Genomic DNA, 14,698 nt, shown 5'->3' with positions numbered 1-14,698 from the left:
GAGAGAGAGAGAGAGAGAGAGAGAGAGAGAGAGAGAGATCCAGAAGGAAACATTATGACTGTCCTGGCACTAATTGGCTGCTCAGGAGGGAGAGGGGAAAGGGATGGTGTGAATTATTAAAGTCCTTGGAGGCTGATGGAAGAGGCCCCTTCCTCCTGGGTCCCAGCTAAAGGGTTGGCTGGAGTTCTTTCTTGTTGAGAGAGAGAGAGAGAGGCTGACAGAAGGGAAGGGGGATAAGGGGAGATTCAGGAAGCTGCCTTCTGTACCAGGGTCACATCTGGGAGCCACATCTGGGAGTCCCCCTCAGGCCAAAGCCCTGGCGCCAGCAGGCAGGGGATTGAAAGGGGTTTGAAATGAGTCTGTTCAATATCTCAGCAGGAGGGGCTGTTTGGTTTCAGCATTCCCTGGCAGGATGAGCCCTGGGCAGAGAGGGAGGAATCAAGAGACTGTGAGATGTGACACCTTCTGGTCCGAGAGTCTCTTCTTACTGAGGAGGAAACTGAGGCCCATGAGGTTAAATCATTGATGATGATGATGATGATCTTTATACAGAACTTTAAGTTTTTCAAAGCACTTTAAATATCTCTCTCATTTAGTGCTGCAAGTATTGCTTTCTCCATTTTACAGGCAGGAAGACTGAGGTGTTGAGAAGTTGTGATTTGTCCAGGGTCATACAGCTAGTAAATGTCAAAGATCTTTCCCTTCTTGAGAGCAGGTGTTGTTCCATTTGTCTTTGTTTCTTCAGCTCCCAGAACACTGCTTAGCACACAGGAGGACCCTAAGAAATGCTTGTTGCTTAGATGATTGACTGAAACCATGTTTTTCCTGACTCCAAACAGCCTACTACTTTATACAGAGCTAGAATTCAAGTTAGCAGCTAGGGGGCGCCATAGTGCACAGAGTACCATGCCTGGAGTCAGGGAGATTCATCTTCCTGAGTTCAAATCCCACCTCAGACACTTACTGTGTGACCCTGATTAAGTCTCTTGACCCTGTTTGCCTCAGTTTCTTCATCTGTCAAATGAGCTGGAGAAGGAAATGGCAAACCACTCCAGTATCTTTGCCAAGAAAACCCCAAATTGGGTCATGAAGAGTCAGACCCACCTGAAATTACCAAACAACAAAGAATTCAGGTCCTTTGTTGCTCTCTTGTTAACTGAGTGTATGACTTTGAGCAAGTCGTTCCCCCATGGTCCCAGACTCATCTTTCTCCTTTATGTAGTAATGGGAAGTAATAGTCTCTAATGCCCCATTCAGCTCTGTGATCGGCATTCAAAGAGGCAGTGTCCAGGTCTGGGAAGGTGAGAGTCCCACCATCCTCTGGTTTGGTCCAACCACTTAGGGAAGAAGGTGCTCTTTCCTCTTCTAAGGAAAAAGGTTGCCACATTTTAGGAAGCTGATCATTTGGACAGGGTAGAGAGCTTACGGAGGGAGAGAACAGAATGAGAGGACCACAAGCCAAACCAAGTGAGGATTAGTTAAAGGAATTGTGGACATTTAGGCTGCAGAAGAGAGGACTGGGAGAGGGGGGAGTGCAGTGACAGCTGTCTACAAGAACTTGAAGGGCTGTCATGGGTAAAAGGGAATAGGCTTGCTCTGCCTGGCCCCAGAGGACAGAACCAGGAGCAGAGTGTGGAAATTTCAAAGAAGCAATTTTCTATTCAAAGTAAAGAAAATCCTCCCCAGACTGAGAGCTGCCCAAAAGCTACACAGGATCCTCCAGAAGTGGTGGGTCTGTTACTAAGGTCTTCGAGCAGAGACTGGAGGACCACCTCCTGGTTATGCTGGAAAAGGGACTCCTATTGAGGCAAAGGCTGGACCGATGCTTCCAAAGGCCCTCCCCAGGCTTCTGGTCTGGGATGCTGAGATGGCTACACCTTGCAATGACACATTCCCATCAGCTTCCTAAAAGGAAGCCAGCCAGGGAGACACAGGAACATGCAAGAAGTGGTTTCCCTCCTCTCCTTCCCTCTTTCAAATTCTACCTATCTTCAAGGCCCATTAGAAACCCTACCAATCACAAGGAGCCTTCCCTGACCAGTCTAGCCCCCCACGATGCACTCTGTAGAAATATCACCCTTCAGTGCTCTGCAGCTCTGGCTGTCCTAGGATAAAAATATCATAGAGAAATCTGGAGGTGACTCTAGAGACAATCCAGTCCAGCCTTCTCATGTTACGGATGAGGAAACTGAGGCTCAGAGAGGCTAAGTGATTCAGGATCACAGATTTAGACAGGGAAGGAAGCCTCAGGGCTGTCCAATAAAAGCCCCTATTTACAGATGAGGAAACTGAGGCTCAGAGGAGTTAAGTGGTCTATGCCATTTTACTTAGCCCTGAATTCTATCCCATCTGATATAGGTCCTTAACATATGTTTCCTATTTCTCCAACCAAACCAGAAGCTTCCCAAGAGCAGAGACCATGACTTTGCCTCCTTTGGCTTCCCACAGTCAACCCACCTTCCAGGTTAGGCCAACAAGAGAGAATCAACAAGACTTATATTTTGATTGGTTGAATGAGTGAATGAATTAATGGAGGAATGCATGGATGAGTGAATGAGTGAGTGAATGAGTGAATGAAGATCCAGAGAACTATAGAAGCCTGTGCAATGGAAAGATCACTGGAGTTAGAATGAGAGGACCTTGGTTGGGACTCGAGTTCTTCTCCCCACTCCTTATATGACCTTGATTAAGTCACTTCTACCCCATCTAAACCTGTTTCCTCCTCTGAAAAATGATGGTGTTGACTAAGGGATATCTGAAGTTCCTTCCAGCTCTAAGTCCTACAAGTTGCTTCCCAGTATCTGGTCCTCACTCTCTTCATCTCTAGAATGGGTATAATAGCATTTGCCCTTTTTTCCTCTCGAGATTTGCATTAAGGAGCTTGCTTTGTTAACCTTAAAATGCCAGCAAGGTGGGAGCTCCCTAGTTGGCAAGTTTTTCCCATGCTCTCTCCAGCACCATCAGGCTAGACCCCTTCCTAACTAACCAGTGGACTTCTTTACCTACTTGTTCCACAATGTGACTCTCAGAGAGAATGGGCTATTCGTTACAGATTTCCTTTTAAAAAAAGCTAAGATAAACATTGAAAGATTGTTGTTATTGTAGAATGCCTGGACACCTTCTACAATAGTAAATTTTATTTGAAAAGCATCTTCAGTTGATACAAAGGAGCCAACCTTGCCCATCTCCTGATGGAAACTGCTTAAGGAAATACTGCTAGTCACTGATACTATATAGGTCTGGGGTCGGGGGGGGGAGGACTGTACATGGGTAAGGTAGAATCAACAAGCTCAAGTGTGAGATCTCTTTGTTTCTATTAAATTATAAATAAAACTGTTCATGCTCTGAAAAATTTAAAAAATAAAAGTGCTCTCAATCTAGGGCTGGTTAATAGTGAATGAAGGGAAGAGAATGGAGTAAACAGCACAGTGGCTAGGAGTCTGGAGACCTGGGTTCTAGTCCTGGGTCTGATATTGTCAGGAGGAGCTAGGAGGCTCAGTGAACAGAACGCCAGCCCTGGAGTCAGGAAGACCTGAGTTCAAGTCTGGCCTCAGACACTAACTGTGTAATCCTGGGCAAGTCACTTGAGCCTGTTTGCCTCTATTTCATCACCTATAAAATGAGCTGGAGAAGGAAATGGTGAACAACTCCAGTGTCTCTGCCAAGAAATCACAAAGAATCAGACACGACTGAACAACAGCTATGTTGTCTTTGATGTGACCTTCGATGGGGTTGAATAAAATCATGTCTAAGGTCTCTCCCAGCGCTATAATTTATGATCCTTGAATGAATGAATAAAAAATAATTTATCCAGTGCTTAGTATGTGCTAAGCACTGTGCTAAATGCTAAGCAAGCAAGATAGTGTCTGCCCTCAAAGAGCTTATGGTTTGTTTGTTTTTTTGAGGGGAGAAGGCAGGGCAATTGGGGTTAAGTGACTTGACCAAGGTCACACAACTAGTTTTGTGCTAAGTGTCTGAGGATGGATTTGAACTCAGGTCCTCCTGATTCAGGGCCAGTGCTCTATTCACTGCACCACCTAGCCACCCCAAAGAGCATACATTCTGATGGAGGAAGACAACATAGAGAAGTGGGAGGAGGATGGCCCAGTTGGAAACAGTCTGGTTTGGAAATGGCCAGGAAGTAACACTGATGATTTATTGCTCCTGTGACCTTTGGTCATAGAATGCCCGAGCTGCCAAGTATAACAAAGTCCTACTTTCTTAATTTACAAAGGAAGAAACTAAGGCCCAGAGAGAAGAAGGGATCTTTGTCCAAGATCACATAGTGAGTGAAAGGCAGAGCTACAGGCTTGAACCCAGGCCTCCTGCCTTCCCATCTAGGCTCCCTCCCAAGGAAAAGAGATGAGGGAAATGGGGGCCTTGCCTCCTGTTTGGGAGATGTGACCACGTCTGGACAGTGTCTCGCCAGAAGCATCCGGAGGGTTGGGATGCTGCTGAGGACAGCTGGCTGCTAACCTCCAAGGGAAACAGCCCCCAGCCCTGAGATTACCTAATTGAAAACCATAATCTTTTATTTAGATGATGATGCTATTAGCATGAAGAATTAATGAGAGCAGCTTGGGCTTTGGTTAGAGAAAGAGAGGGAGGATGAAGAGCAAGCAGGGGGGTGGTAAACAATAACTGAGGTTCTAGAATTCATTGTTCTAGTAATCTGTGCCTAACTTTCTTTGTTCTAGCGTTCTATGTCCCAGCATTCATCATTCTCCCATACAAGGGCAGACTAGATGGTTACTGAAGCCCTGTTCGGCTTCCACATCCTACATTCTGCTTTATAACCTGCTATGCTCTAAATCAGAAAAGCAGCTTGGCCTAGGAGGGAAAGCACTGGACTTGTACTGAGAGGATCTGGGTTTGGATCTTGGTTCTGTTGTTCCTCACGTAAGTGGCTTTGAGCCAATCACTTATTATCTCGAGCTCTGGTTCCCTTCCAGCCTCAAATCCCTGATACTGTGATCCCAAGATTTTTCTTGCCTCCGTTAGCCCCACCCTTAGCCTGCCTGACCTCACCCCCCCTCTTCCCATCATCTTTCTATTCTTCTGTAGCCTGATTGCTCTCCAAGGGGTCTTCTTCATGGCTGTTCTTGTCTCCTTTCTTTTGTTCACTCTATTTCCTCCACCTCTGATGTCTTTCTCCCCTTTTCAGCTTCTGAATTTTAGCCAGCTCAATTTCCCTCTCCTCCTCCATGCAGATTTCCTGGACTACCCCAAACCACAATGTTTCTTTCTCCTCTGAGGGACTATAAGCCTGACTGTCCTCCAGAGCTTAACACCATGTTCTGCTGTCCCATTGAGCTGATGCTTTTGATGTACACCCCAATCCTCACATAACACAGCTGATTATTGCTCCTCAGGGCCAATGATTATCAGTCAGAGAATGAAAGTCCCAGGAAGTTGTGGGAGGCTGTTGGTGACATACTTGATTCGGGCCATATGTCCCCCTTCTGTGAGAAGCCAGAGGGGTCATCTGTAGCATCTGCATTGTACAACAATTGTGCTCTCACTTCTCTGTGGGACTCTGGCCTACAGTGAGATGACCTGAACTCAGGTCCCAGCTCTGCCAATAAAAGTAGGGACAATATTTGCACAAGATACCTCAAAGGACTGGCTTGAGAAAAACCCTTGGTGACCCCAAAAAAGATAGAGAAATGTAAACTGCTATTGTTCTCTGCTCCAAGCTAAAATGAGTGGTGGGATAACAGAATTTCAGGACTAGGAGGGGCTTTAAAACAGGGAGTGTCAGAGTTGGGAGGGCCCTTAGAACAAAGAAGACCAGAGCTGGGAGAAGTCTTAGAAAAGCAAATAGAGTGTCAGGTCCCTGAGAATTCATGGCATCATGGATTTGTAACTGGAAAGTAGAGTGTAAACAGCACAGGATTTTGGGTCAGGAGGCCTGACTCCTTACTACCTGTATGACCTGGACATTTAATCTTTCTGGGACTCAGTTCATCATTTGTAAAATAAGGGGATGGACCAGATGGCTTCTAAGGTCCCTTCCAGATCATAGGTTTAGAGTCCAACATTTGAATTTACAATTGAGGAAACTGAGGGTCAGAGATTATAAATGGTTTGTTCACAGGTTGCAAGTGGCTTGAAACTATGACTCCTCTGACTACAAAGCCTGTATTCTTTCCAGTGTACCATACTGCCTCTAGCTAAACCCTGGGGGCCTCAGCTTGAATTTATTCACACAAGGAGAAGATTGCCAAGTATGTGGGTGTTCACTCTTACATCGAAGGTGAATTCAGTGCTGGCAAATTCCATACTCAAACTTTCCACAGGGAATGGGAGAGAGAGAGAGAGAGAGAGAGAGAGAGAGAGAGAGAGAGAGAGAGAGAGAGAGAGAGAGAGAGAGAGAGAGACTGGAGTTTGGAGTAGGCACCACCAACTCAAAAGGAGTCAGTAGTGGGATGGATGTAACAGGCAAGGAAAAAAACATGGTCTTGGATTGTATTAAGAGAAGCATACCTTCTGAGACTGGGGAGGTGGCTATTCTGCTGTCCTTGGTCCTGATCAGACTGTATCTGGAGTCTTGTATTCTGTATTGGGCATCCCATTTTAGGAAGAACATTGATGAATTGAAGCACACCCAAAGGAGGGTAGCCAGGATGGTAAAGGGCCCTCAAGATGATTTGTCCATTTGTCCACCCTCCCTGAGAAACCAGAGAGGTCATTTGAAACATCTTCATTGTAGAGCTGGGAGATACTGTGTTCCCATTCCCCTGTGGTGCATTTGAGGATTGGTTGAAAGATCTAGGGGCATTAGACTGGAAAAGAGATGTGGTACAAGATAGCTGCCTTTAAGTATTTAGAGGACTGTCATGTGAAAGAGGGACTAGACTTTTCTGCTTGACTCCTGAGGACAGAACCAGGAACAATGAGGAAGAGGGGGATATGCAAGCAGGAACATTTAGGCTCAATATAAAGGAAAATATATTCCTAGAGATGGAACTGGAAGCCAGGAGGGGGATTTTCCCCTCAGTAGAAGGCTTCAGACTTGTTCATGGGGGAGGTCACACCAAACTATGACATTCTTCCATTCTTTGACCTTTCGAGCCACTGTAGCTGCATGACATGAGTGAACTGCTCTCCTGTCTGTCTTGTGCTCATAACCACATATCCAAATGTCATTGCTGCTGCTGAATGTCTCTGGAATGCCAGGAATCAGTGGAATCACTGGAGCCATTGTTTTCAGATCCCCTGCTATATGCTCTGCAAACAACCCTCAGCCCTCTAGGGTGAAATTGCCTTTGGATATACCTGTGGCTGTCAAGCTCCATACCATATACCTCCATATTAAGATGCTGCTGGATACTGGACTCCAGACTTGGTGATGGAGAAGAGACAAAGTATAGCTAAGACACAGTCTACCCTCATGGAGCTCACATGCTAACAGTGGAACAAGACACAAACATAGTTAACTGAAACACATAATATTACACAATAAATACATTAGAGACACAACAAAAAGTGCTTTGGGAGATCAGAAGGGTAAGAGTGCTACTGACCAAGGTCTGGCTGGTGATCAGAGAAGTCTTCCTATAGCCGACGACCTTTGGTTTGGACTTTGAAGGAAAAGCAGGAATGCAATAGGTAAAGATAAGGGAGTCTGTCCTAAGCTTAGCTCTGTGCTCTGGTATGCATCACCTGGCACCTGGCTAAAAGCTTGCTGACTGTCTAGCCCACATCCTCCACTTTGAGGCTACTCACTCCTGAGGAGATAGGTATGTGGTAATAGCTAGCAGTCTGTGTTCCTCCATGGGGAAGGAGGTGGCATTAGAGGCATCTGCACCAGTGGGAGTAGAATGGTCAAAGTTTTATTCTGAGTGCAAGGCCATGCTCTGTCTGCATTAACAGTGAGTTTCAAGCTAAGCCAGAGCTACAGGAAATGAAGGATTAGGATGATATTCATACCTGGGTTAGGAAGAGCCAGTTTTGAGCTGTATTCATTGCTGGTGTAGCATTGTCTCACTGGCCCATCCCTTGCAAAGATCCCAGTGCAGTGCATGGAAAAACAAAGTTGTAAATACTAGAGGAAGGGCCCTGAAAACTTAACAGCAGCAAAGCTGCTATCTGAGATCTGAGCTAATCTATTTGAGATTTCCCCTCCCATCTCCCTTGATGTTGTTGTGTCACCCTGGCCTCTGGATCCCTAAGAAAGGCAGCCAGAAACTAGAATGATATCTTGCATCACCCCCCAACCCCCCCCCACCCCAGGAAACAAGGTCCACATCTAGACCCTAGAGACAATATATCTAAGAGGCTATCCAAGTGTGGAGATGACCTATCCTGCTGATTCTGCAGGCTAGATGGCCTCTGGGGTCTCTGCCAAATTTTAGGTTCTGAGAATTGCCTGGAGAGTCATGTGCCTGGCCCTCCAAGCCTCGGATCAATCCCTTATAACTGAAAAAGTGACCGCCACAGTGATGGATGAGCACCACAGAGGATGGTTTGCACTGCAGGCTCACCATAGGGAGGATACTAGCTTTCTTCTCCTTATACCTGCCTAGTGTTGGAAGAGTTTAATTCAGGACTTGCTCTATAATAGCTCAGCACATACCACCTCAGAAGGCTTGGTGAAGCATCTATGAACTCATCTGAGGCTTCTTAGTTGGAATTCTGGATAATGTTCTGATGGAGGAAGGAAGGAAGGAATAAAGGAAGGAAGGAAAAAAGGAAGGAAGGAAGGAAGGAAGGAAGGAAGGAAGGAAGGAAGGAAGGAAGGAAGGAAGGAAGGAAGGAGAGAGAGAAGGAAGGAGGGAGGGAAGGAAGGAGGGAAGGAAGGAAGGAGGAAGGGAAGGAAGGAGGGAAGGAAGGAAGGAGGAAGGGAAGGAAGGAGGGAGGGAAGGAAGGAAGGAGGGAAGGAAGGGTTAATCTGTAAATTGATACATAATAATACCTGACAGTTCTAGAGCCTCTAGAGTTAGTGGGACACTTTGTAGACAGTCTCTCACTTGAGTCTTATAACAACCTTGTGAGATGGGTACTATTCATATCCATTTTACAGATGAGGAAACAAACTCAAGACTTAAGTTAATTGCCCAGGGTCATGCAACTGGGGCCATGCCCTCTAACCTAGCAGTATGGTGCTGACTCTTCCTCTTCTTTGTTAGGTAACACAATAGGTAGAGTTCTTGACCTGGAGTCAGGAATACTTGAGTTTAGATGTGACTTCAGACACTTACTAGCTGTGTGACCAGGGGCAAGTCACTTAACCTCAATCTTCCAGTTAACTCTTCTGTATAATGGGTAAGAGCACCTCCCTTCCAGGGTTTTTGGGAGGATCAAATGAGATAAAATTTAGAAAGTGCTTTGCTAGCTAGTAGGGTTGCTCCTAATGAACTTTAGCAGTGGACAGCTCCCAGTCAATGCCAGATCTTCCCAAGTAGGGAAAAATTTACTGCTGGCCTGAAATGAATTGACATTGTAAGGGAACAGTCATTCTGAGGGAAGAAACCTAAGGAGGGAGCCAACTCTGTGGCTTGCTTAATTCAACTAACATTTTAAATGCACCAACTTTATATAAGATGGGGGGAGGTGCAAAGATGTGGAGAGAAGAGCAGATCCCCTGCCCTTAGCTAAGTTTGACACAAGGCAATGGGGCCGAGGTCTTCCAGCGGGACCTCGGGCAAACTTAGGCCTTTTCTAGGCCTTGTCTATAAGATTAGGGGATTGGACTGAGATTATAGATTTAAATGGGGCTCGAGGAAAATTAATGGAGGGAAGGTTCACTTTCAAGAGATGATTAGGGATGCTGAAACTGAGCCTTAGAGGGAAAAGATTTCAATTGGCTAATCAATAAACTTTATGAAACCCTACTATATACCAGGTACTGTACTAGGTGGTGGGAGTAATGGGATGGATGTGCGTTCCAAGCTTTAGAGAAATGGCCTATGGGAGTGCACAGAGAGAAAAGGGAGAAAGACGAAGTTATTAGGGATAGCTAATAATTCATCCGGGCTAGAGTCTGGATTGCATGAAAAGGAGGGCTGTGAGACAAGCCTGTAAAGATAGGCTTAAGATCCTGATTGTGGTAGACCTAAAGTGTTTTAGCCTATGGGCAATAGAAAGTCACTAAAGGTTTTAGGGGAGAAGAGTGATGAGATTGGAATAAGGCCAAAGTCATGCACCTAAAATGAGGCAGGATTTGAACTCAGATTTCTAGGGTCTCAGACCAGAATTCTTGTCATGATATTTATAATTGCTTCTCACAGTATAAAAATTATGAAATTGGCAAAGTGTTTTTTCATTTGTAAAAGGAGGGGCTTAGATTTAAGAGCCTCTGAGGTCCCTTCCAACTCTACATCTATGATTCAATGAAAAGACCTCTGACTTCAGGAAAGACAAGGATTCAAATTCTGCTCCAATGCTTGAGAGCTGTGTGACCCTCAGCAAGATATGTTCCCTCTGAGCCACAATCTCTTTACATGCCAAATCGAGATCATAATGGTAGCCTCCTTCCCTCACAGTGTTGCTATGAAAGAAGTGCTTTGTAAACCAAGAATCACTACATAAGTGGAAGTTATTTCTTCCTAAAATTCAAAGGTTTGGGGTTTGCAAATCAAATTGCAGGTCAAGGTGTTTTAGGTTGGCACCATCAGTGTCTGCTTATGAGACTCAAGCAGGTGGAATTAGAATCATTTTTGGAACCTTCTGATGACACTGGGGTTCCTTGACCCACCCTTACTCCTTAGGTTAATGAGCCCCAAGTGTTCAGAGATCTCAGGATTAGGACCTGGAACTCTCCTATCCTTCCTGTTACCCTACATAGAACATTAATGCTCACCTAGGTGATGGAAGTGGCTGGATTAGGGACCGGAAAGAGCCATCAAGTCTAATTAAATGTCTTGGCTCCCAGAACTGAGTCTTCCTATGGGGCTGGTGCTAGGGCCTCCACACACTCTCTTCCTCCTTTCTGTTCTGAAAGAAATAGTCACAATAGGGCATTTATTCAGCCCAGGTGGGGACAAGAAGACAAAAAGGGGTTAGGTAGACACCAGAGACAAGATCTGGCTATGAGTACATGTGAGCATAGAGAGAGGCTTGTATTGGGGCAAGAGGAGGTCCCAGACCCATACCAGGGCACTCCCAAGTCCAAACTAGGGCACTGAAATGGGAAAAGGTACCAAATGACAAATTTATCTCCCACTACCCAGTTTGGGGTCACAGATCCAGGGCAGCCTAAGGAAGGCACCTCAGGCCCTAGGGGTATACCAAGTGAGAAGGAAATTCTAAAGCAAGCAGTAATTATGTCTTTCCTTCTTTCCTTCCTTCCTTCCTTCCTTTCTTGATATGGCGGACTTTGTTTTATATGACTGCATGTATTTGTAATAGGTTTTATTTTTTTTGGAGGGGCAATTGGGGTTAAGTGGCTTGCCCAAAGTCACAGGGCTAGTAAGTGTATTAAGTGTCTGAGGCCAGATTTGAACTCAGGTCCTCCTGACTCCAGGGCCGATGCTCTATTCACTTTGCCACCTAGCTGCCCCAGGTTTTATTTTTCTTGCCTTGTCAGTGGATGGAGAAGCAAAGGGGAAGGGAGAGATTCTGGAGCTGAAAATAAAATAAAATTTAGTTTAAAAAGGAGTTCTCTACCTCCTGGCTTCTTTCACATTCCAGCTAAAAGTCCACCTTCTCCATGAAGCCTTTCCTGAAACTCCTTCAGTGCTAGTCCCTTCACTCTGTTGATTATCTCCAATCTATCCTGTTTTGTCATACGTACAGTACTTGTTTTCATGTTGTCTCTCCTGATTAGACTGTGAGATCCTTGGTAACAGGAACTGTTTTTACCTTCCTTCATTTTCCTATTACTTAACACTGGGTCTGGCATGTAGCAGGTACTTAATAAATGATGACTCCAAATCCTATACTTTTTGAATCTGAAAACTGCAAGATCACTTATGATTGGGAGAATCAGGAAAGACTTTATAGAGAAGGTAGCAGCTTATTTCAAAGGCCACCAAGCTAGAATGTACATCTTAGTCCTCATAAAATATAAGCTCCATGGAGTCAGAGGAGGTCTCATTTTTGTGTGTTCAGAACCTATCCAGTACCTTGTACATGAGAAATTTCCACTAAATAATTAATTGAAAGCACTTTAGAAATCATCTAGTCCAATGACCTCATATTATAGATCAGAGGCCCCTAGAAATCTACTTTCTTTAACCCTTTAATGGTTTTTCAAATGGCATAATTTAAAAATAAGTTTTTAAAGTATGCATCTTAAATGTAATAATTTATTGTAAATTCACATTTTTCCTGCATTGAAATTTTAATGATGCCATATTGTGTCACGTAACTGCATAATATTGTATTATAAACAAGTCATTACACTCACATGTTCCTGCCAATACATGCTGGACTTCCCTACAATGCATGACATGCTCACCTGCCAACACTTGCTTGTGTTAAGACCTGTCAGTGGACTTAACTGATTGGTTATAACTTGCATTTTGTGTGTTTATTGGAAAATAATGTAATCATTATGACTTTAACTCTGTTACACAACAGATGAAACATGTACAAATGTTTTTTCAAGATTTTCTTCTCTTCTTTCCTTTTACTTCCACTGCCCCCTTATTTTTATTTAATGCCCCCCAATTGCACCTGGAGTTGCTACTGAACCCTTGAATCATTCCAGCACCCCTTGGGAGCGGCATTGCCCACTTTGGGAACTTCTGGAAGAAGCCAGAATCCATAGCAGGGTAGGGACTTTCTTAAGACCATGTGAGTGATAAGCATCAGAGCGAAAATTCGAACTCTGATCCCAATTCCAGGGTCATTTCCAGTAGATCTGGGTCTTGAAGGATTCCTGATTCCAAGAGAAGAAGAATCCTAGGCTTAATTCTTGGTACAGGAAGCATGTGAGAAAACAGGAAGGGACAGCACAAAAGGGGTTATGACCAGAGAATAAGGCATTCTCCAGTTAAGAATATCTGTGAGTTCCTTGAAAGGCAGAGTTAGGAAGCAAGTTTGTGCTCAAGACAAGAAGTCCAATGTGTTCTCAGGAAGAGGCATGAAATGTAGTTTCAAGTGCAGCTGGAGAAGCTGCTAGCATGGGCTTAGCACAGACCTGAAGCAAAGTAGGTGCTTCATAAATGTTTGTTGATTGATTGGAGGGAGTGGGGTGATGCCAGAGCGGAAGCTGCCTGAGTGGTTGCCACCATAGCTTCCTATTTTGACCAATTAGTCCTAATTAGGAGCTAAGTCCAATCATTTCTATCTTACAGAAAGAGCATGCTCCAATTCTCCACCCCAGGACAAAACCCCAATCAGTGCACTTTCATTATAGTTCTGCCAAAAGGGGTGATATAAATAAGAGTAGGGAAAGCATCCCAGAATCCCAAGATCTTGGGGTCAGGAGGCACCTGGGATGGGGGTGCCTGAATTAGAAGCTCCTCTACAGTATAACCCAGCTCCCGTGTGAAGACCACATGCTTATCCTCTGTACTTATCCAATGCTAATCCCTCAGTAATTCCTTCCTCTTTATAATTAACTGGCCTAAGATCTTCCACAGGAAGGTGAGGCATTTAACAGGCTCACAAGAAGAAAACAAAAAATGGACTTCCTGGATTTCATAAACGCAATCTACTATGGTCCCACCTAAGCTTTCAGAGGACATTAAAGTTTCAGAGTTCATAAAAGTCAGCAATCTGCTCCTCTGGACCTCAGTTTCCTCATCCATAAAATGGAGGTGTTGGACTTCATCTAAAAAATCTCCCTCCAGTTGAATCCTGGCTTTTGATAAGTTTTTGCATTATATTAACTATGAATCTGCTTCTGCAACCCCCTATTTACCTCTTTCCCCTCCAATGCCAAGCCAAACAAAACTTTTCCCTCTTCCATATGACCACCCTTTGTGTGCTTCTGGGCAGCATGACTGTGTGACTAGAGAGCTGGACTTGAGAGTCAGGGAGACCTAGATTCCAATGACCTTCACCATTTGTTGGCTCTATCCTCCCTTAGCCTCAATTTTCTCATCTATAATATGGGTATAATTATAATTTTACTAGTTATGTCACAGGGTTGTTTTGAAGAAATTGTCATTATCAAATTAAGACCTATACAACACTGGTCTTTTGAAAAAGTAAAATGGAGGGTGATGGCTTTAGGAAGTATCCAATCAAAACGTGCATGATATTAATGAAATGCAGGGCTCATCCCCTCAAGGTTGTCAGATAAAGACTTATACTTCTTTGTCAAAAGGAGGAAAAGGACTAATTATCCAGCATATTGATGCATGATAAGGGAGTGAAAAACATGTACAAATACTTGTGGAATGAGCAGATACCACTTAGATGAGCAAAAATAAAGGTGACAATAGGTCCACCCCCACTACACTGAGCAAGTAACCAATATTAGCTTACTTTGGGATGAAGCCTGTGAAAGGGCTAAAATCCAAGAACAGATCTTGGGCCAACTATAAGTGGCATCTCTAAAAGCGACACTCCAACAAAAAGTGGCATCTCTAAAAGTGACACTCCAACAATACATTGACAAAGAGCATTAAACAAATGGCTGCATCATGGGGATTTGTTTGTAGAAATGGAGTTTATTATGACAGTGGCAGATGGCTAGTTATTGATATCCTGAATTACAAAGAAGCCGTCCTTCAGAAGCTCGGGTTTAGTGACCAGGATAGATCATGCAGGAAATGGTGGAAACTGTGCAAAATATCACAGG

Source organism: Petaurus breviceps, unplaced genomic scaffold, assembly GCF_028583685.1.
Source record: "Petaurus breviceps papuanus isolate PSGF00001 unplaced genomic scaffold, PetGlider_PUasm1.0 208, whole genome shotgun sequence".
NCBI lineage: Eukaryota > Metazoa > Chordata > Mammalia > Diprotodontia > Petauridae > Petaurus > Petaurus breviceps.
Note: the sequence above shows the minus strand (reverse complement) of the source record.